The sequence below is a fragment of the Ochotona curzoniae genome, unplaced genomic scaffold, assembly GCF_017591425.1.
Source record: "Ochotona curzoniae isolate NIBS_2020 unplaced genomic scaffold, NIBS_Ocur_1.0 scaffold_1852, whole genome shotgun sequence".
NCBI lineage: Eukaryota > Metazoa > Chordata > Mammalia > Lagomorpha > Ochotonidae > Ochotona > Ochotona curzoniae.
In genome coordinates, this window is record NW_024467087.1 from 21,700,022 (window position 1) to 21,723,384 (window position 23,363).

Sequence of the window (23,363 nt, forward strand, 5' to 3'; positions counted from 1 at the left end):
ATGGAATTAAAGTTTATTTTGGTGCAAAAATTTTTGAAAATCACACATACAAGAGGTCTTCAAAAAACTCGTGAAATTATGTTACAAAAAAAATGCACAGATTTTGATATTTTTGCACCAAAATAAACTTGGCTTGTCATTCCTATTTCCACAAACCTTTCAAGTACCTTTACAGATTTAATAGGGACTTAGAACACGGGATTCGGAATACAGTTGCTTGAACTAATGCCACTGGCATCAGTCATGTGTTGATTCTATCCAATCTGTGCTAAAAAAAAAAAAGCCTTTGCCCTCTTCAAAAAATTATGCTTCTCAAGGTCAAGAAATATTTGCATGTTGCTATTTACAATAGCAAAATTCAGTCCCCAGTTTATAACAAAATTGCTTAGTTTGACTATCAATAGTATTTTCCATTAGTTCTCCAACCTGAAATACATCCTTCACTTACACTCCACATTAACTCACTCCTCAATATTTCTATCTTCCTCATTTAACAACTCTTCCTAATTTTTTAGCTCTTCCTTTTCTCAAACTTATGAGCTCAGATCTAAAATTTCTTGTCCTTGTCTTCTATATTCAGTCATGTTTATCTCATTCACTCTTATAGCTTTAAATATCAGGCCAAACACTTAATGTCTCCAAAATGTATAATTCCAGCTAGTTCACTTCCTTAGAATTCTAGATACGTATATGCAACTGTTTTTCTTAAAATCTCCCACTTGACTATATAATAGGCCACTAAAATACAACATATCCAACACTAAACCAGCTTTTCTTTCTTAAATCTGACATTCAAAACATCAGCCCCATCACAGTTTTTAGCAACTCCCCTCCAATGTCTCTAGTCAAAAACTTTGTTGCCATATTTAATTCTTATTTTTCTTCAATATCCCACATTCCGTTAGCTAGCAAACTGAAGTGTCCCTGTCTCCATAAGTGTTCCATAATTCAACCACTTCTCAAGACCTAGAACATCACCATCCTGATCTAAGAAACCTTCATCTCTTACATAGGTTCTTACGTTAGCTTCCCAAGTCATTTTTGTCAGTTCCCCTCACCCACAGTCTCTCCTCAATATAGCAATGAAAGAACTTACTAAAACCAAATCAGATCATGGCCCACCTCACCTTAAAACCCTGCCAGTGGCGGGGAGGAGAGTTTCTTTTATTCACAGTAACAGTTAAATCCCTTAAAGATACCCTACAAAGAGCCTTCTCTAATGTTCACCTTTCAGACTTCATCCATTGGCACACTTTTTTTTTTAAAGATTTATTTATTGTTATTATAAAGTCAGATATACAGAGAGGAGGAGAGACAGAAAGGAAGATCTTCTGTTCAATGATTCACTCCCCAAGTGAGCGCAATGGCCGGTCCTGTGTCAATTCAAACCCAGGAGCTGGTAACTTCCTCCAGGTCTCCCACGCAGGTGCAGGGTCCCAAAGCATTGGGCCAACCTTGACTGCTTTCGCAGGCCACAAGCAGGGAGCTGGATGGGAAGTGGAGCTACCGGGATTAGAACCAGCACCCATATGGGATCCTGGCATGTTCAAGGCGAGGACTTTAGCCACTAGCCCACGCTGCTGGGCCCGGCACACTCTGTTTTATGATAGCCTCCTTGTACTTCTTTAAATATGTCAAATATTATTGCATCTCAGTAGCTTTGTTCATTTTTTCCTCTTATTTCTGGAAAGCATTCTTCCCATATATTTACAATGCTTCCTTCCTCAATTCTGCATCTAGATTCTGCTTATGTATCATTGTCAATGAGGCCTATCATGGCCCTATTTTATTAAATTCAAAAGATGTGTGGAAGAGCAGGCATTTAGCCTACTGGTTACAAACTCTACGTCCCACCATGGAATACTAAGTTCCATACTAGACTCCAGCTTTTGACTCCAACTTCTTCCTAATGTTGACCCTGAGGGCAGCAGTGATGAGTGATTTCTGGGCTCCCAGCTTTGGACTACTGCAGACATTTGCAGAGTGAACCAGGGGATCCAAGTTCATGCTCAGTCTCTGACTTTGATCTGCCTCTCCGCTTCTCAAATACAAATATGCTTCTTTTAAAATATATAAAATTTAGGGCCCGGCATGGTAGCCTAGTGGCTCCAGTCTTCGCCTTGCACATTGTCAAGATCCCATATGGGTGCCTATTCAAGTCCCAGTGGCTCCATCTCCCATCCAGCTCCCTGCTTGTGGCCTGGGAAAGCAGTAGATGACAACCCAAAGCCTTGGGATCATGTACCTGCATGAGAGACCAGGAAGAGACTCCTAGCTGCTTGCTTCAGATCAGTGTAGCTTTGGCCACTGTGACCACTTGGGGAGTGAATTAGCATACAGAGGATCTTTCTGTTTCTCCTCCTGTCTCTATATGTGACCTTTAAAAATAAATTAATCAAATATATAAAATTTATAATACTTAACTTTATAGAAAGGGAAATTAAATCATAAGTTTAGTTTTGTGCAAAGAATCATGAAATCCATGCAAAATAGAGTTTATAAAAGTTCATGGATAAAAACATATTCTTAAAAAATATACATGGATTTCAATTTATGCACAAAAAGTAAGCTTTTCTTTCTCCAGCAATATTTTGAAGCACCCTTATATATGAAAATGAATTGAAAGTTGGCACTTATATTTTCATAAGAAAAGATTCATTATTCACGATAGGCAAAATATCTAAAGAACCTAAGCATTCATCAAGAGATAAATAAACTGTAATGTGTATATTGGAATGCTATTCATCCATATGAAAGGAATGGTGTTTTAATACATATTATATTATGGATGGATCTTGAGAATATGATGCTTAATGAAGTAAATGACATATAGGAAGACACTGCTTTTCATTCTACTTGTATGGGGTGCCTGGAATAAACAGGTATAGGTAGGAGGGTATCACAGGTTATCAGAAAATAAACATAGTTGGGGAAGGAATATTTGTTAATAGATTCACAAATTTGTTCTAAAATATAAAAATCTGGAGTATAATGCTGATGGTGAAATAATACTATGAATGTATTTATTGTCAATGAATTGTACACTTACACTTGCTAGTATTATATATTTCATCACAATAAAAACCAATCTGGGTTTAAATTTTAATTCCCCCACTAACTGTATGATTAAAACAATTTAATCTTTTAGCACCTCTTCTGAAACTATTGAGATTATCAATCTCTCTAAACATCAATTTCCTAATCTATAAAGTAGGAATATTAATAGTATCAGTTCCTGGATACATAATTGTGACAATCAATTAATCTAAACAGAAGGGCCTTAGTAAAATATGTGAAACAGATCTGAGACTTGAGTAAAATGTATTATTGGGACATTAATTTTTGTATTAAGAAATAATGTAGGATGTTGGACTCTTTGCCATTGTCCATGCCTACAATGATGGACATATGACTGTTTATATATAATAAAAACTATACTACTACAATAATACAGGGGAACTCAGTGGGCTGGGGAGGGAATTTAGGGAAGGGATAAGAGAAGTCCCAGGGCCTATTAAACTGTATCCTAAAATGATGATAAATATATATATATAATTTATATAGTTATATGTTATAAATACATATTTATATATAAATATATATATTTGTCATCATTTATATATATATAGTAACAAATAATGTACTCATCAGTTATAAGCAACAGCAAATGAATCCTGTATTAGCAGAGATCCTTCTCAGAAAAACTGTGTAACAGGCAACAGTGAAGTTTATTCTAAAGAGATACTATGCAAGATAGTAAATAAATATCTTGAATTATCAGGCCATATGGTCTCTGTTACAATTACTTGACAGTACAGTTTAGCATAAAAGTAGCCAAAAGCAATACATAAATTAACAGGTATGAATGTACTCCAATAAAACTTTATTTACAAAATAAGTGATTCCAGATTTGGCTCACATAGTCAATTTGGTGCTGAGTGCCTTGGCTTCCCTTAGACAATTAACACATTAAAATAAATTCCAACATACTTTCGCTTTTTTCCAAGCATGTTGTTTTGAAGAATGCTGAATCTTTACACCTTTAAGCAAACAGTAAATTTTTACCAGGAAACTTCCTTGTTAAACACAGTAGCTGATTAAAAATGTTTTATCAGATGTACCTTCAAAAACAGAAGAGAATTTTGAAGCCTACAACTAGATAGCTTTGGTTATTTTTGGCCTGAATTTGCCTTTCTATTATCAAAAGTATATTCTTGTTCTTCTTCCATTATACTGCTATAGAAATTAATATCTATAAAACAATAAGAGTTAAGTATCACCACAGAGTTCTGCATTTAAGACTCATTAATAACTAAATATATTTGTTGTTACAGATAGGCAAAACAAACAATTTAATATTAATATTATGTGTTTTTATATCAGGTCACTTATATTTAATAGGGCCATCAGCACCAAGATGAAAGTCTGAATTCCTGTGTAACTGTAGAGGCAGCCAGTTAAGGTCTTAGCCATGGCCCTTGACTACCAAAGTAACTACTACTAAAGATATGGATCATGCAAAGAAGAGGTGCCTTTTTAGCTTCACTAAAGAGCTCCCCTTAGGAAATCTCTGGTACATCAAATCTGAAACACACTCCTTTATCCAACACACCCTATTCAGATGCTCTGCAGTATATTTTTAAACACAAAACAAAACAAACAAAAAATCATGGGTCTGAACTAACTGAACTACAATTACAATCCTCACAGGCAAGCAATAATGCTCACATTGCTAAGGGAAGCTAGCTTCTTACAGACGTGTTCCTTGTTTACTCCACAGCCTCTTGCCATTTGTGCCTGTAGTCTGAAATAAGGTTTAGGGCCCATTACAATTAACTAAGAATCTGTTCAGACTGCAAGTCTTGATCTGCTCCATCTTGCATTGTTTGTTAACTGATGAAAATAACTCAATGGGGAGGAGCATGATTGCTTTATTTCAAAACAAGTCAATCACAATATTTTTATAATCTTGTCACATATAAAACGCAAAATAACTTAAAGAAAAATGTTAATTGTCATTTAATTTTAGAAACACTTTTACTATATCAATTAGAAGGCATTTGGAACTGAGATATGTCATGTACCAAAAATTAGGACATTGGGTAGGACTAGGATGAATAGGTATCCCCATGACATTTTTGCAGCATATCACTTCCTCATGAAACCACTTTGATTCCTGTTTACAACAGCACTAAAATGATGTTTAAGTGGCTTATTCAACCCTTAGAAAGTATAAGTTACAAACATTGAAAGGAATTCTTCCATGCTTATCTATGTGATAATTTTCTCATGTCTATCAACAGAGCATAGTCACTGATTCAAGAAGAAAAACATGATTTTATATATGTATATTTATGTATTTCATTCCTAGTACATTGTAATATCCCAACAACCACCCAAACTGTCTTTTAGACAACAATCACATCTCAATACACAGTCTATTAATGGAGGACTTGGTTGTGGAAGGCAACTAAATATGGAACAATAACCACAACACTTAGATGGTTTCTAACACCAAAATTGAGTCCTAGGGCTTACCATGATCTTTGTCATATGGCCTTGGGAAACTGACTTAAGATCTTTGGAGTTCAGACTCCCCATCTATAAAATAAAAATAATATATGCTAATTGCTATGGATTTGATGAGATTTCTTCCCTAGCCAATTTGTTACAAGCTTGATCCTGAGTGTGGTGATGTGGAAAATGAGGGAACCATTAAGATATGGATCTAGGGTCCAGCAGGATGGCCTAACAGCTAAAGTCCTCACCTTGAACGCACCGGGATACCATATGGGTGCTGGTTCTAATCCTAGCTGCTCCACTTCCCATCCAGCTCCCTGCCTGTGGCATGGGAAAGCAGTCAAGGATGGCCCAAAGCTTTGGGAACCTGCACCTGTGTGGGAGACCTGGAAGAAGCTCCTGGCTCCTGGCTTTGGATCAGCACAGCACTGGCCATTGCAGTCACTTGGGGAGTGAATCATCGGATGGAAGATCTTCCTTTCTGTCTCTCCTCCTGTCCGTATATCTGACTTTCCAATAAAAACAAATAAATCTTAAAAAATATATATGGGTCTAAATGGGAGGTCTTTAGGTTATTCGTAGCCCAGAGAATAAGAAAGGAGACTCTCCCAAAGGGGGAAACATGGACATGACAGGTATAAAGGTTTAGCATCTCTGGTTTTCCAGATGAAATCCAAAGCAGATTAGAACATACTAACAGTGCCACCTGAAAGGAAAATATTAAGTGACTGATCACAGAAACAGCAACAGCCAATTAGAGGCTTCCTGAGGAGTAGAGATTCATAGTTCAAGAACACAGACTTAAGTACTCAAAAAATAAAATGTCCAGAGGTGAGACCACTATCTTCTTGAATCAAGTTTTAAAGATGTGAAAGAAAAGCTAATAATGAAGCAAACGTGCCTATAAGGCGGTCCTTGATAACCATCTGTCATCAAGTCTTTTGTCCTCAACCATAATTAGTGAAAACCCTCACAAAAATATTTGCTTAGCTAAACTTTTCAAACACCTTTCCTTACCATGATCCCAACTTTGCTTTCCCTGTAACTTCAATATGTACTATGCACTTCTCGCTCAACCCTTCAGTCTAAACACTGCAAGCTTCATCTCACTTCCTTGTGAAAATCATTATTTGCTCAAATATTTACAGATACTTATTTCATCTCTGCCAGCATTCTCTCTTCCATGAAACAATCTTCTTTCAACAATTTCTGATATAACATGTTTTTAGGGACTCTATATCAGAAATCGATTTAATCTCATAAGAAAACTTAAAAATTAAGAATCAAGGTATTTGAGATTTACATATGTAATAAATGGAATACTACAGTTATAAAAAATGACATATTTAGACTTTTATTTCTCCTTCAGGTCTTATGAATAACATCACTTATAGGTTGTTTTTTTCCACCTGGTGGCAAGGCAATATTTGAAAATTGAAAGTGGGTATGAAAAGAATAATAGAAAAACGAAAACAATAAGAAAAATACTGAAATCTTGAAACAAATTAAAACTAGACTCTTAGCAATAAGTTTCTGACACCACTATAAAAACCTTCAATTCCATTATCAAAATGATTTGGGCCTGGTGCTGTAGCCTAGCGGCTAAAGTCCTCACCTTGAACGCACCTGGATCCATATGGGCACTGGTTCATGTCCTGGTGGCCCCACTTCCCATCCAGCTCCCTGCTTGTGGCCTGGGAAAACAGAAGAGGAAGGCCCAAAGCCTTGGGACTCTGCACCTGTGTGGGAGTCCCAAGAAGCTCCTGGATCCTGGCTTCAGATTGGCTCAGCTTCAGCTGTTGTGGTCACTTGGGGAGTGAATCAATGGATGGAAGATCTTCCTCTCTGTCTCTCCTCCTCTCTGTATATATCTGACTTTCCAATAAAAATAAATAAAATCATTTTTAAAAGATAAAAAGAAAAGATTAGCAGATTCAAAACATCTGGACAATAAGACGCTGGACTTTATGCTAGGTATATGCTTGCAAGGAAGGAATCTCAACTGAACTTGAACTGTGGTTATGCAGCAAGGTGGAGGAATCCACCATGGGGGGAGGGGAAATGGAGGGGTGGGGGGAATCCCCAGTGCCTATAAAACTGTATCACATAATACAATGTTAATAACAATAAAAAAAAAAACTTTCAAAAAGCCAAAGCAACCTTTTCTTCAAAATTAGGCAACATAAGGGTACTTCTAAAAATTCCTAAACAAGCAGGCATTGGGACACAGAGGTCAAGCCATCACCTGAGATGCCGACATCCCATACACAGTGATGCTTGTGACCGAGTCCTCCTCTGCTGCCAATCCAATTTATGACTAATAACCCTGGGAGGCAAATGATGCTCCAAGTACTTGGGTTACTGCTACTCACATATAAAAAATCTAGATTAAGTTTCTGGTGCCTGACATACCCCTAACTGGTGCAGCTATCTGGGGAGTGAACAAGTGGATCACAGACATTTAATTCTGCCTCTCTCACTCTGCATGTCACGTCACCATGCATACACACACACACACAGAGTTATGTATGATGTATACAAAAAGTACTCTCCCTCTTGCAGTGTGGTAAAGAGTACACTACAACCTGGTTCAAAGCTCAGTTCTACCACTTCTTGGTTCATAGCCTTGAGCAAGTTACTTTATTTCTCCATGTTTTAACCTACAGAAAAAGAAGATAATAGTATCTATCTCACGTATCTTGAGTATTGAGAAAACATAAAATATTATAAGAAGAGTATCTGGCACAAAACCATACTATATTAAGTGTCTTCTATTATAATTCTGATAAAAATGTTTCAAAGACGTTAACTGTATGCATAAAAAGAGTTAACATGATCCAGCTCTATTTGAAAACATGCTGTTAACCTGACAACAGCACAAATCAACTGATTATCTTCAAGGACAGAGCAGCACAACTGAAATTTATACCAAACAATTTCACCTTTTAGGGGTTAAGACATTGCTTAGGCTACCCATCTCCCATATTTGAGGATCTGTATTCTAGTACAGACTACACTTCCGATTCTATCTTGCTGCTAATGCATACTCTGACAAATAGCAGGTGGTGACTCAAATAATTAAAGTTCTGCTAATCATGTGGGAGTTCAAGACTGAATTCTGGGTTCCTAGCTACAGTGTAGCCAGCCCTGGCTATTGCGGTCATTTAGAGAGTGAATCCGGAGATGGAATATTCCTTCTTCCCCGCTCCCCATTTTCAACTAAAATATAAATAATTTTTAAAAGATGACTAAATTATATATACTAATAGGACAGAAGAAGTTAACTTAGTATAGAAAATCACTCACTTTGGAAGGTAGAGGAGAACCTTATGAAAACATAGAGCAGTTTGTGAGCAACGGGTTCTGAGAGGTTAAAAAACTTGCCCAAAGTTACATAGTTGGAAAATGGCTAAACAGAAATTCAAATCCAGATACTAATTAGCAATAAAGTTATCAAAATGTATGAATTCTTGGCACTGGTATGGGGGCTCAACAGGTTAATCCTTTACCTGCAAGCACTAGAATCCCACATGGGTACCAGTTCAAGCTCCAGGTGTTCCACTTCCCAACCAGCTCCCTGATTGTAGCCTGAGAAAGTAGAGGAGGATGAAGTTCTTGGGATCCTACACCCATGTGAGATATCCGGAGAAAGCTCCTGGCTTCAGATCAGGTCAGCTCTAGCCAGTAGTCATTTGGGCAGTGAGCCAGCCGATGGAAGATTTCTGTGTCTCTCTTTTCTGTAAATCTGCCTTTGAAAACAAACAAACAAACAAACTTAAAAATATGAACTCTTGGGGCAGACTTTGTTGTGTGGCAGGTAAAGTCACCAGGTACAAAGCTGCTATCATATACAGGCATTGGTTCATGTGCCACCTGCTCTACTTCTGATCCAGTTCCTCATTCCCTTGTTCATATCATGGAAGAGGCAGCAGAAGATGACCCAAATGTTTGGGTCCATGCCACCCATGTGGGAGAACAAGATGAAGCACTGAAACTATTGTTTTCACCCTAGCAAAGCGCAGCCATTGCTAACATATGGGAAGTGAACCACTAAATGGAGGGTATTTCACTTGCTTTCTCACATACACATTGACTTTTAGGTGAATAAATAAATCTTTAAAAGTATGACCTTTGGAACCAGGTTATGTTCAAATTCTTGTTCCATTTCTTGTAAGTTGTATAGTCTTGAGCAATACCCCTGAGCCCCAAGTTATTCAGTGTTTTGTTCAGGAGTAAATAAGGAAGTATGTAAATCACTGAGTTCCTTTGCACATAGTAAGCTTTTACCAAGTTATATCATTATTGATAACACTTCATATTTTCAAAAAGTGTTATCCACTACTTCTCCTGTGCTCATGTTTAGAAATTTACATCATTTCCAAAGCACAGAAGAGCAGATGGGTAAATTTACACACAAATGACAATAGATCAACCTAGGCCATTCATTGAAATCTAGAAATTCCCAGTGTCCACTCCAAAATTCTGCAATTTTGAGCAGCCTCTGCAAAATTCTTAAATTGTTCATCTTCTTCCTAAGTCTTTCTTTCTCACCCGAAGAAGACAGCGAGCACTTGTAACCAGTGTGAGATGAAGAGTAGACAGATTTCCCAAGTGACAGGATGATCCTCTTGAATTTTCTGGGGGAGAAAGTTCCCTGCCAACCAACTGGCAGGGGGAAAAAGTGACAGAAAGCCACGTAAGTGCAAGTATCAGTGGGTGGAGATATGTCAGAAACAAGAAAAACTCTTGAAAATATTAAATGCAACCTCATTTACTGGTGGCCACAGATAAAACGGAAGAGTTTACCATCGACAGGCACTGTGACGGTGATGAATGAAAGCATCCTGGAACTGTGAAAGAAAGTAGTTGCTGAGAAGAGGTGCAGGCATCTAAGCGACAGCAGGAGGATGCCGTGGGCAGGGGAAGAGGAAGAAAATGAGAACTAGTTATGTGTGGGCTGAAGCATTTTCAGTGGCAGAACAAAAATATAGAAATAATGCTGCTGGTGGTACGTAAAAAGCCAAGGCAGGCATCAATTCCCACCCACCACTAATCCCCCACACTCTAAAATCAGGGAAGTTATGGCTTCAAAAGAAAAGTGAGGGGGGGGAGGGGAAGAGACAAATGCATATGATGATTCCTGAGAAATGAAATTAAACAGGATCAGTTACCAAGTTCCAAAAGGAAGAAAAGCATTCCAAGGCATGACCTGTGTAATAGATGATGTAATCAGTAACATACAAATGATTAGCCCACAGTACGTAAGAGAGACTTATAGGATAAGAGAAGTTTGAAAGTCATTATTCCAAGTTCTTTTCACTTCCCAGTTAAGAAGACAACAAGCTACCAGAAATAAGGCAAGTCTGAGTAATTGTTGGAAATAAAAGTGTTGAAAAGGAAAGGTGAGTTATGGAAATGGGTTTTTGAGTTTTGGCTCACTGAAAGTTACTAGGAAAAGACAGAATACTGAACACTTCATTTCTAAGGATGGGACTATTTTAAGTGAATGTAAACATGTGTTTTACCTTCACTTTTCCCTTTATTTCTCAGAATAGCATTGATATTTGTGTTTCTCAAATAAAACTACATTGTGCCCTCTGAAATCCTCTCATGCATTCTGCAAGCATTTATTTTACTCTTACTAGGTAATAAACATGGTAGAAAAAAATACTACAGGATTGAGAGCGTATTAAGGATAAGACAGTCCTTGTCCCCAAGGAACTTAAAGACTAGTTAAAACGACAACATCACTAGGCATGAATCATGTAAATCACAACTCAGTAATGCAATCAGCATTACAGGCAAGTTTTTCTAAAAAGATATATTCGTTTATATGAAAGTCAGAGTTACAGAGAGAGGGAGAGAGAGAGTACCCTCCGTCTAATGGTTCACTCTGCAAATAGACACAAAGTGCTAGAACTGGGCCAGGCTAAAGCCAGGAGTATGGAACTTAACTGGAGTTTCCCACATGGGTGGCAGGAGCTCAAGCACTTAAATCCTTTGTGTATTGCTTCTCCATGCACATCACTATAGGGAGCTAGATCAGAAGTGGCTTAGCCAGGACTCCAGATGCTCATACAGGATGCTGGTGTCACAGGAAGAGTTTAACCCATTATGCACAATGTCAGCCACTGCAGGCAATTTTACAAGAAGCCCCAAGGCTGAACAGGAAATGAACGAAACAAGAAGTTAAGATGACTCTAAACTTCAAGAAAACCTTCATTGATTTGAGTGACCGTGGACTCCATGAGAGGCCTGAGGTCAGATTTCCTCATGAAAGATCAAGATCAATTCTAAAATGGAAAATTCCTTCCACAAATTATTTCTTCTTTTTTTATCTCAAAACTCCTAGTGCTGGGTCAGCTTTGTGGCACTACTGGTACTGCTGGCATTTTTGTCATTCTTCTATATCTAAGCCCAAGATGGAGTTCCAGCTGCCCCACTTCAGAACCAGTTTGCCCCTAATGAACCTAGGTAGCGGAAGACGGCCCAAACACTTGGGATCCTGCCACCTATATCTGGTGAAACCCACATGGAGTTCCTGGCTCATGGCTTCATCCTGTCATCTAGCTCTTGAGACCACGTAGGGAGTAACATATCAAATGAAACATCCCCCCCTTTCTTCCTCCTTCCCGCCCCTTTTCTTTCATCCCTTTTCTCTTTGAAATAAATACATAAATATCAATAGGGTACAATTTGGCAAATACTGCTACCATTTCTCCCAAAGATGTATATTAAGTAAGATTCTTGATAGCACTAAGCCAAAAGGAACTTGGAAACAAAACTATAGATATTTTAGACATGAATTCACATCCTTCTCACTGCCTCTATAACCTCCAGCTGTTATATTCCATCAGACACAAAAATCCTGGAGTATAAGGACTTTCTCCCATCCCAAACTGTTAATCAAAAACAGACACAAATGCAAATGTGTACTCACAAAATAAAGAACAGCAAGTGTTTAACATAAAACCTTCAGGTTCATACAGGTTCAAAGTCCAGCAGAAAAATGTACACTCTTTTTCCAGCTGGGCTAGATATCTTGATCTGAGCAATGACCTTTGTACTATCAATCTAGAAGCAACTAATAAAAGAAAAATATAGTTTTCAGTCTGTAAAACTCAATATATCATATCTTGAACAGTAAAGTCATGGATCCATTTCTACCTCCCCTGAGGTTAAAGAAAATAGCTCAGCACTTAACCTGCACTGCCTAGAATGCCCAAACAATCCTCCTAAAGTACAGTTATGAGCAAGGCACCGACAGCCCACTGTCTATTTGATAAACAGTCTACCTCCTAAACTGATATTCAAACGCCTCCTTCATCTGACTTCCACATAATCTGTAAAATCTTATCTACCATTATTTGTACACACCATACACCATGAAAATCTTACTTTATAGACTTTTCCTGGACCTTTTCATATCTATGACATTCAACATGATACTCTCGCCCCTTCCCCAACGATTCCTGACCTTTCCCTCTGCTATCAGATGCCTCCAAGAAACATTTCCCCAGATCCTAACTAACCATGGATGTTTGTTAGCCCTCTTACTCTGCTTAATATATTCTTCCAGTGTTATACAGGAGCATGCATATCTTACCTCTCCTATAAAATATTAAGCTCATTAAAAAGTGGTTCCATGCCTTACCTGCCATAGCACCTGGTACAGTGACTCGGTGGATTAGTGAATTTTTTAAGATTTATTTATTTATTCATTTTGAAAGGCAAATATACAGAGAAGAGGAGAGACAGAGAGGAAGGTCTTCCATCCAATGGTTCACTCCCCAAGAGGCTGCAATGGCTGGAGATAAGCCGATCCAAAGCCTGGAGCCAGGAGCCAGGAGTTTCTTCCAGGTCTCCCACATGGGTGCAGGATCCCAAAGCTTTGGGCCATCCTAGACTGCTTTCTCAGGCTTCAAACAGGGAGCTGGATGGGTAGCAGGGCTGCCAGGATTAGAACCAGAGCCCATATGGTCTCCTGATGCATTCAAAGCGAAGACTTTAGCCGCTAGGCTACTGCACCGGGCCAAGATTAATGAATTATTTTACACTGACCCATTAAGGGTTAAACATTGAATCATAATAATTGACAGATGGTATAAAAAAATTCTTCCCAGTAGAACTGGAAATTTTTCAGGAAGGACAGACCAGATCTTTCTACTCAGAAAAAATTTTCCTCTGGATACTATAGAATGTGGCTAAATTTTCCCTCATTTTCACTAAAAATCATTTGAAATTTCTAAAAAGAAATAGTGTAATGGAAGAAGTCAAATCTGATTGCTCAAGCTCTCCTATACCTATACTTCCCTTCCTTTGCTCTAGTTTTGATTTAAGCCTTAAAGTTAAGTAAGAACTCCAATATGTAAGGGAAAGACAGTCAATCCTAGCTGAATGCATTTAATTGTTGCCCCCACCCTAACTCTGACTTAGGCATAACCCAAATAGAAACTATCAACCAAAAGAATATACCTAAAGCTTCTCTCCCAGAAGTTTCCCCATGTTACACAGTACTCTAGGAAATTCTATTCATATAGAAGACATTCTCTTTCATCAATTAGTTCACTCCAGATAGTGTTCCAGTATCAATACATCCACACTCTTTCTTCAGAGACAAATTAAATGAATTTTAATAAATCATTGTTGTGATCAGTGGGAACTAAATTCCATATTGACCCCAGCTAAGTACATGCTTAATTGGCAGCTGCCTTCATCATGTGATATGAAGGACAAGTGAAATATAAGAAATTTCAGAAAGTCTGTAAAAATTTATTTAAAATGCAAGGGGTTTTTTTGGTGCAAAAAAGTGACCTTTATACATACATTTTTCCACTGTTTTCATTTTCCATGAAGTTTTTGAAAACCTTTCACGCATTTCTTTTCAGCCTGCCTCAGTATCTGATAGTCTGTTGTTCTCTAAAGTTAAGGAGTTCATTATTCCCTAAAGTTAAGTCACTGAGTACATACATTGAAAACGCAAACATTTCATAAAGGTAGGGGTTTGATGAATAACTGGAAAAACAATGTCTCACAAGTATTTCTCTCAGGAGGAAACCAGACACATGTTTAGTTTAAGAGGAACAATGTTCAAACCACCACTACCTCCGATTGTCACTTAAGTGCATTGCCTTTGGCAAATTTATACCACTAGACATTATTTGATATATTTCAAGTATCCTTAGCTCCAAGCTCAAGGAGCTCTCAGATAAATAATTTCAATATAATAGAATAAATGACAATAAAGAGGTAAATACTGTTGCCATGGGTTTCAAAAGAGAATCTTAGACCCATCTGCAGGACTTGAAGTACACTGCTTAAAAGAGGTGCTAAGATGTGTTTTTCTAAACATATTTTAAGCTGCTTATTCATGTGCATCTGAAACAAAAAAAGATAGAGACTAACATAGATCTCACATCCACTGTTTCAATCCCCAGCTGCTCACAACGGACAGGACTAGAGCCACGGCTGGGCAGCTAGGAAGACAAACCAGGTCTCCCATGTGTGTGGCATGGATCCAATGAAGTGAGCCATCATGGTTGTCTTCCACAGCATTCCACACATGTAGTGGAGAACGGTTACTCAAGTGATAGTAGTATATTAGTAGCATTAAATGTAAGACAAAGTGGGAGAAGGCAAGACTGATCATAGAAAGAGAGAGATCCTAAAAAGTTCTGTAGAATCCTAAAGGAGAGCTAGGTCCGTAGGGAATGTAACAGGTTTTAAGGAGTGGAATGACACAATATTTATGTTAGGGAGATAATGACAAAAAGGATTGAAGAGGCACAGAATTGGTAAGAAAGAGCACAATGAACAGGCTAGCTCAGTAAGTGTAAATACACTCCACTTTGCCTTTGCCTGTCCTCGCTTCCCTCTCACAGCTCCCTGCTTCCTCTCTTCTTTCTATCTGCCAGTAATCTAGGCTTTCTGTTGGCGTCTGGTGTAACTGTAGGGAGAAGTTTCTAGGGCTGAGTCTTACTCTTCATGGAGGAAATTTAAACAAAGTGACATCCAGGTACCAACTATGATAGCTACAGTGAAGGCTAGAGAAAATAGCAAAATTACACTCTCAGTAGGATGTAGTTTTGACCTGAAAAATCTCTTCAAAACCCTCCTTGGATGTCTGCTGTATTCAATGTGGAGAAAAATAATTTGGGTTCAAACAACTTTTATTTGACTGAAATGACAAAGGAGTTTGGAACAGAAGCAAATCTGTACTTTATGTACATTAAATCACTGAAATTCTACCGATTTCCCCCCTTTATGTTTCAAAGCTCTAGTAATTGCATCATTTTCCTTAATAGTTCCTTATTGTCTTCTCCTCCTGCTACAATAGGCTGCCTATAAGCAACTCACTACTTAACCTGGACATTTTCCTTAAATGATTTTTCATGTTAGATATCAAATTTAACTGCAAAGTAGCCAGAAAAAAAAATTAGGTGTTAACCTTCAGTCTTGTGTGATACCACTACCCAATTTGATCAAAAGAAAATCAATGCAAAGCTGACCTTGGTTCCAGTTCAGTCTGCCTGGAGGCACTGCCAGCTGATCCTCAAAAATAAGTTCCATTATCTATCCTTAGTGCTGATCAAATTTAATACAGTGTTTCCTCCAAATAAAATGAGCCTCTGGCATAGGAGCACTCAATGCAGAGAAACTTTAGTTTGTACAAGAGCACTCTTTTATCTTCACAAATCCTTACAGATAGCACCTATTATACTGAGCACATGTTTATATTAGTGATGCTGCAAAAATATTGGATTTCAAGGGGTAACTTGGATTTCAAGGGGAACAAAAAAATCAACTCCGGTTTCTTGACAAATTACTGAGGCACCAAACCCAATCCTTATTCTCACATACATTTCCTTAGGATTTTCTTGGTACTAAACATTAATTCAAGCAAGAGTTCACCAGGGCCTTCAGGCGATTACATATAATTGATATGCAAGAAAATTCTTTACTCAATACCATGTCAATTAATTCCATAATGTTGTAAATTGATGTTGATGTTATACTGTGGCTTTTAATTGATCGGGATGATATTCTGCCAGCTCTGCTTTCAGACCAGAGATGGTCTCCCCAAGACACCGTTGAATTTATCTGGACAATAAGATGCTGGACTCTATGCTTGCAATGAAAGAATCTTAACTGAATTTGAACTGTAATACTGCAACAAGGTGGAGGAATCCACCATGGGGGGAGGGTATGGGGAGGGGTTGGGGGAATCCCAGAGCCTATGAGACAGTGTCACATAATGCAATGTAATCAATAAAAACTAATATAACAAAAAAAGAAAATTCTCATTTACAATAAAAGAACTAGAATCCAATTTCCAATGAATTCAAAAGTGCCAAGCAATCTCATAGCACAGAATGCAACATGAGGTGAAGATTGTTGTATTGTTATTAGCTAGATTTTAGAGGGGACAAAATTAACTTTTTTAAGAGCCACTATTTATTTAATGTTTACTGTGCTCCAGGCACTACAATAAGCATCAATTATCTCATTTAATCTTCACAATATTCCTTTAAAGTATCAATATTATCCTCCATTTCACATATGAGTATCGGAGGGTGTAAGCACTGCTTTTATTTGCCCCAACTAACCTAAGCTTTCAGAAGTGGAAGTCAAATTCACATGATTCTTGTGCTAAAGCCCACGTTCTTAACTGCTCTCTTGAGTCTAAATTAGTACTAAGCTTTATGGCAAGATGGCTGAGCTAATTGAAAAGACTAAGTTGGAAAAGAGTTTGATAAGGAGATTCATACACTCAGGAAAATCTCTTCACTGTTATCAAGGGTTAATGCAAATCTAACACTGAAAACTGGTGAGGACAACTCTGTTCTTTGAGGATATAAGCCCCATCAATTGTCTAGCATAATGGAAAGCCAAAAATCTGTCTACTTTAGCTTTGGTAAAGTTGATTCATTTCAAAAAAGGAAAAAAAAAAGCCTAATTTTTTTTTTTTTATTTCAGGTGGCAATTCTGTTTCTATGGAAACATGCAGGGGGAAAGTGTGGAAATTACAGAATAGGAAGGCTTCACCTCCACTCTGGGAGCTGCAGAGCTCCTTTTCCCTTTCAAATAAAGGAACCCTAGGTAAACAAGCCATTAGCTCTGAGTGGCAGGTGGATTGCTGAAAAAGAATGGATTTAAGAATAATCAAATTATAAATACAACTTAAATTCAACAGTGTTTCTAGCCCTTTGAATCACTTCAGTTAACTCAGATTGCTTCTCTAGTATCAAGATTTTTTTTTGGTATATTAAAAGTAGTCTCCTTAATATCCAGTAACATGTTACCATGAGATATGGTGATTTGAGGGAGGGTAAAAGGCCAATGTCCTTAAACTGAGTCATCTGCAACTTCAACTTCATTATGAAAGAGACAGAATACTAGAACCAAATGAAGCAGAGTTCTTCACTGACTGCCTCAACCTTTTGCAGAGTGAGAACCCAACAAACAGAATAAACAAAAAAGCCACAGAAACTTTATACAGTGAATATTTAATATGTATAGATCAATGACTTCAGGTAACTTCTTTATACGATTTGTTAGACAGTCCCCTCATCTATATAACACTTGTCAGCAGAATTAAGACAAATAACTTATACATGACTTCTTAGTATCAATACTTAACAACTCAACAAATTTTGACATACATTTATATTCTTTTAGTCAGCAAATGTCTCAAAACTATCATGCAGAGGTGTTTTAGTGTCAGTGTCAAAGTATCCCTCACCTTCTCCACCTCATCTAAAAACAGATAGTGATCTTTGTTAATCTGAACAATATTCCTTGGAGCTAAGTGTTTTCCTTACAGCCAACAATTTGGTGACATTACTTCCTAAAGCAGGAAAGAGAGTCAAAACATTTTTCCATACCTACAATATCAGGATAAGTTTAAACAGCAGAATGATGGACTTATGATTGTTTTTGAAGGATTATATATATATATGGGGGAAATCAGTTAGGGGGAGGGTATTTGGGGGAAAAGAGGGGAAATCCCAGAGCCTGTGAAACTGCATCATAAAATAAAAATAAAGCTGTTATTTAAAAATTAAGAAGAAACGTAAAGCAAAAAGAAATTCAAGTTCCTCTTCCTTTCATATTTTTAATCTTATTGTGTCTTTTCCCCAAATAAAGTGATTGCTAGACTGTAATACAGGCAACACATTTTACACCAGCTGACAATACTTTCACACCCCTGTCACTCCCTGTGAGAGTATTTGTCTTAGGCACAATGCAAAAACTCAGTCCATGAAGCCTCTAATTAGGCTTTTAATTGGGTACTTCCTGTTGATGATGCTTAATCACTATTATGCCTACTAACATCATGAGGCAAAATTATTCAAAAAGCAAGTTATTTTGCAGTGACAAATACCCAATGTCCACTTTCGCTTCTTAGTGTCTCCCCTTCTTCCTTCAAGCAACAAGAGCCCAGAATTTTCTCTCAGATCCATTCACTTAGGGATACAGGAAAAATGACAAACATTAGTGTAAAGACATACAAGATTGAGAATCTTCAGGTTAGTTCACAACATCACTAAATCTGCTCCAGAACATATAAATTAGACTTCAAGAATCCTGTATAAAATCACCTATTTGATCCTTCAAAGTAAGGGGAAGCAGCCTCACAATCTCATTCATCCAGTGTTAAAACTGACATATACAGCTATAAAAATGTTCCAAGTTTCTCAATGCTAAGATCTAGCATAAAATCCAACCAATATTTTGATGATGGTATGTGTTTACCTTACATTAGATAAGGAATAATAAAATACCTCTTCCAGTGGTCCTCAATAGCAATTTCAAATAAATGACATAAATTATGTGTTGAATCAATTAGAGCCATGAAAATCATAGTTCAGATTTTCATACAAGTTCCCAGAGAAAAGATATACCAGATGCAAATACTTTTATTTGAAGACTAGAAAAGAAACTTTCTTTCTTTGTACCACAATAACAAAACATCAGAGACTGTATTATTTATAAAGAACAAAATTATGTTTCTCATAGTTCTAGGGGCTAGAAAATCTAACATGAAGGTGCCATCATATTTAGTATCTGGTTAGGAGCCTGGTCTCTCCTTCCAAAATAGTGCCTTGTTGCTGCATCCCCTAGCGGGGGGAAAAAAAAAACTACTTCAAGTGGCAGAAGGAACAGAAGAGAAAGAGGGGAACTCTAAGCTAGTTCCCTGAACCTCTTTTATAAGGCATGAACCTAGTGTGAGAGCAAACGTTTCATGATATAGTCACTACCCAAAAGGCCCATTGACAATCCGGCTTAAATTTTGATGAGTTGAGTTTTGGAGGACATTCAGGTGATAACAGTAGGGACAAAACAAATAGTCTGAAGTTGAGACTATAGCTTTTCCCTTCCTTTCTTCCTTTTAGCAATGGAACAAGCAGAACAGGAAACCAAGATACGAGAAGACAGCTCCCTGGTTTGCTTCAGACTAACCCTGCCCTGGACTGAGGTCTCTTCAAATTAATGTTTTGTACGTTTGCTTTCATTCCTTACAAATTTACCAAATTCACTTAACAGTTACAAATCTTCAGCTGTTTCCTTCAGTACTCTCTATGGAAAGAAGATCCAAAATAAGAGTAAAGTTGCATGTCTGGTCCAAAGAAGGGCAAAATATTTGGATAACATATTGGGCATTTCAAATATCTTCCATTTCTGCTGAGGCAGCTGACTTGTTGCAAATATGTCCTTTGAGAAGGAAAAAGTAAAGTGCTCTATTCCACATCCTCAGTGGGTCAGTGAACTCGACAGAACATCAACTAGAGGAAGCCAATTAGAGTAGCTTTCACCATGACAACCAGTGCATCTCCTAAAAAAAAAATCAGTGGGTTTCATGTACTGAAGGGAAAGAGGAGAAAAATGTCAGACTTTGTTAACTTTGAAAGACCCCTTTTTGAAATGAGCCAATACTATTCCTTTCCTCAAAATGTCTCGAAATAGAAAACTATTCCTGTCAATGAGAAAAATTCATTCAGCTCATACATGATTAGATTCTGAATGGCGGAAAGCATTGGCAAGATCAGGAATTTGAGAAAGTACCCCTATTATGAATACAGTTTATATATATCAGCTAGAGTGAGGGCACTAGGACATGAGAGAACCAAACACATCTCTGCAATATTGTTCAACTAGGGAGATGTAGACATTACTGACATTGTAACATAGGAATGGTCTTTACTCATTTATTCTTAAATTATTACTTCTGCTGCTCTGCTGCACGAATTTTACTGTTTCACGTGGACTTTCCTGCCCTATCTTAAACCAACTCAAAATCCAACTTGTATCCCACAACCATTGCAGGTCCCAATGATGAATCTTTTTTCAGAACTTGTACTGAGAAATCCATATCACATAGTATTGAATGTTGTGGATTTCTTCTCTGCATATTATTGTAATGATGAAGAAAAGGAGTTATCATTTGCAGTCCAATTCTAAGAGCTAATTCTAGAAATAGTATTCTTACAACCGCATGCCTTACTTCTATGCTTTCTTCAGGCTCAGTTTAAATGTTACTGCTTTATAGTTCCTTCCTTCATCATTTCTTCATCTCCCATACTTTTCTGATCAAAACATTTTGTCCTTACTCCTCTCAGGACATATCATACATATTCAAAATGGCACAGAAAATATGTATTATACGGAAAGTCGTCCATAGTGACTATACACAGTATCCCTGTGCACAGTTTCTGTAAATGGGAATTAAATACACATCAAAACATCATTTGGCCCCAAATATTCATGGTACTATGTGAGCAAACCTGGTAAAAATGCACTCTTCATTTCCTGAAAATTCAATGGAGCACAATTCTGAGGAATAAACACCCATAAATAACTGGTGATAATTTATTTTTCATAAAATTTTAGCAAAGTAGCTTTCAAAAACTACAACTTGTTTCTAGATTGTTTATAGAATATATCTTCACTTAACAGATGCATTGAATCCTATATATAATTTACACATATTAACATTATATATGTGTGTGTGTATATCTATGTGTGTATTTCAAAAAGTTTATGGGAAAATGGAATTAAAGTATTTAATACAGATTTGTTTGAAAACCATTCAGTTTTTTTCACAGTTTTACACACTTTTCACAAACTTTTTGAAGAATCCATATGTGCATAAATTTCAACAATTGGTGCACCAAGATAAACTAAAATATATGAAAGTAGCTTCACATACATACATATATGTACATATAATATCATCAGTAGAAATTTTAGTAATCTAATTCTAGTCAACAGATACAAAACAAATTCTGAGATATTCTTGTTAATGATTTCACTTCAATTTTCATTTTTTATTTAAAAAATCACTTTTAGCTGAGAGAAAACTGAGTAACACGAAAATATAAAGCTAAAATTGCTAGTTGAAGATAAATAACACCTGAAATGAAACCCCATATTAAAGAAGAAAGAGAGGATTTGAATCAACATGTACTTCATAAGGATTGTTTGACCCGGGAGGAGGATGTGTGGGAAACATGGGCAGGAGGAGGGTAGGGTAGGAAGTATCATTATCCTAAATTTGTATTACAAAATACATGAGGGCCTGGCATTATACTTCACTGGCTAAATCTTCACCTTGCAAGCACTGGAATCCCTTATGGTAGCCAGGTCTTGTCCCAGCTACTCCACTTCCCATCTAGTCTCCTTCTTGTGGCCTGGGACCCTGCATCCGTGTGGGAGACCTGGAAAAAGCTTCTGGTTCCTGGCTTTGGGCTGACTTAGCTCTGGCCTTTACAGCCACTTATGTAGTGAACCAGTGGATGGAGCATCCTTGTATCTGCCTCTCCTTTCTGTAAACCCAATATGTCTTTCTGATAAAAAAATATAAATAAATAAAATTTAAAAAACAAAATACATGAAATTGGTTAGCCTCATATAAATTAAATGTTTTTTTTTTAAAATAAGAATTTGGCACCTCTATAGAGCTGCTTTTAATTATCCATATATAGTCTTATTTATTCTATGCTTATCACTAAATGAATGAGTCGACCAGTGTAGTCAAAAAGACTGTGTATGTGAACTCTGCTAATACTACATGAAATGGTGAACCAGCAAAGAGGAAATTCAGTTAAGTTATGCTTCTTGCACTTGTAGTTCCTTCACCTCAATTCAACTCTTCTCAAACAAGTCAATACACAATTATTTGACTGGATTTTTGTAATAGTATTCTGTGGTTTTCAACTTGAATAAATACAGACTCCTTGCTCCTAGAGATTATTGACTACAGAAACCGCAGTATGTAGTTTCCCCCTTTTTCAGCATGGATTAAATAAAGAGTCTTCAAAAGGATCATAGAAGGGCATTTTATGGGGAAAAAAAAGCATGGATTTCAAAAAAAAAATTACACCAAGAAAACTTATCTTGTAATTCCATTTCCTGCAAACTTTTTGAAGTCCCCTCAAATGTCACGTATCTAGTGCATGCTCAGCACTGTATACAAAAGGTTTAGAGGTGACAGTCAAGTATATATCCATAAAACAAAAAAGATAATTTATGATAGTATATATACAAGCCCAGTTAACATTCTGTTATATGAGTTAAGGTTTCAAATCAAATTACCAGTTACAGTTCTCAAAGAGGATATTATGAACCAAATCTAGAGGCTAGAGGATATCTCATTAAAAAGAAGAGAGAATTTTGGGAGAAAAACTGACACACATTTAAATCCCAGCTCTAATAGTTCTTAGATATATGAATTTGAGCAAGTTCCTTAAACTCTCTGAATTAAATTGCTACCACATGTTTTGTTGTGTTTTATTTTAGGATTTATTTCTATTTGCAAGGCAGATTTACAGAGAGGAGAAATA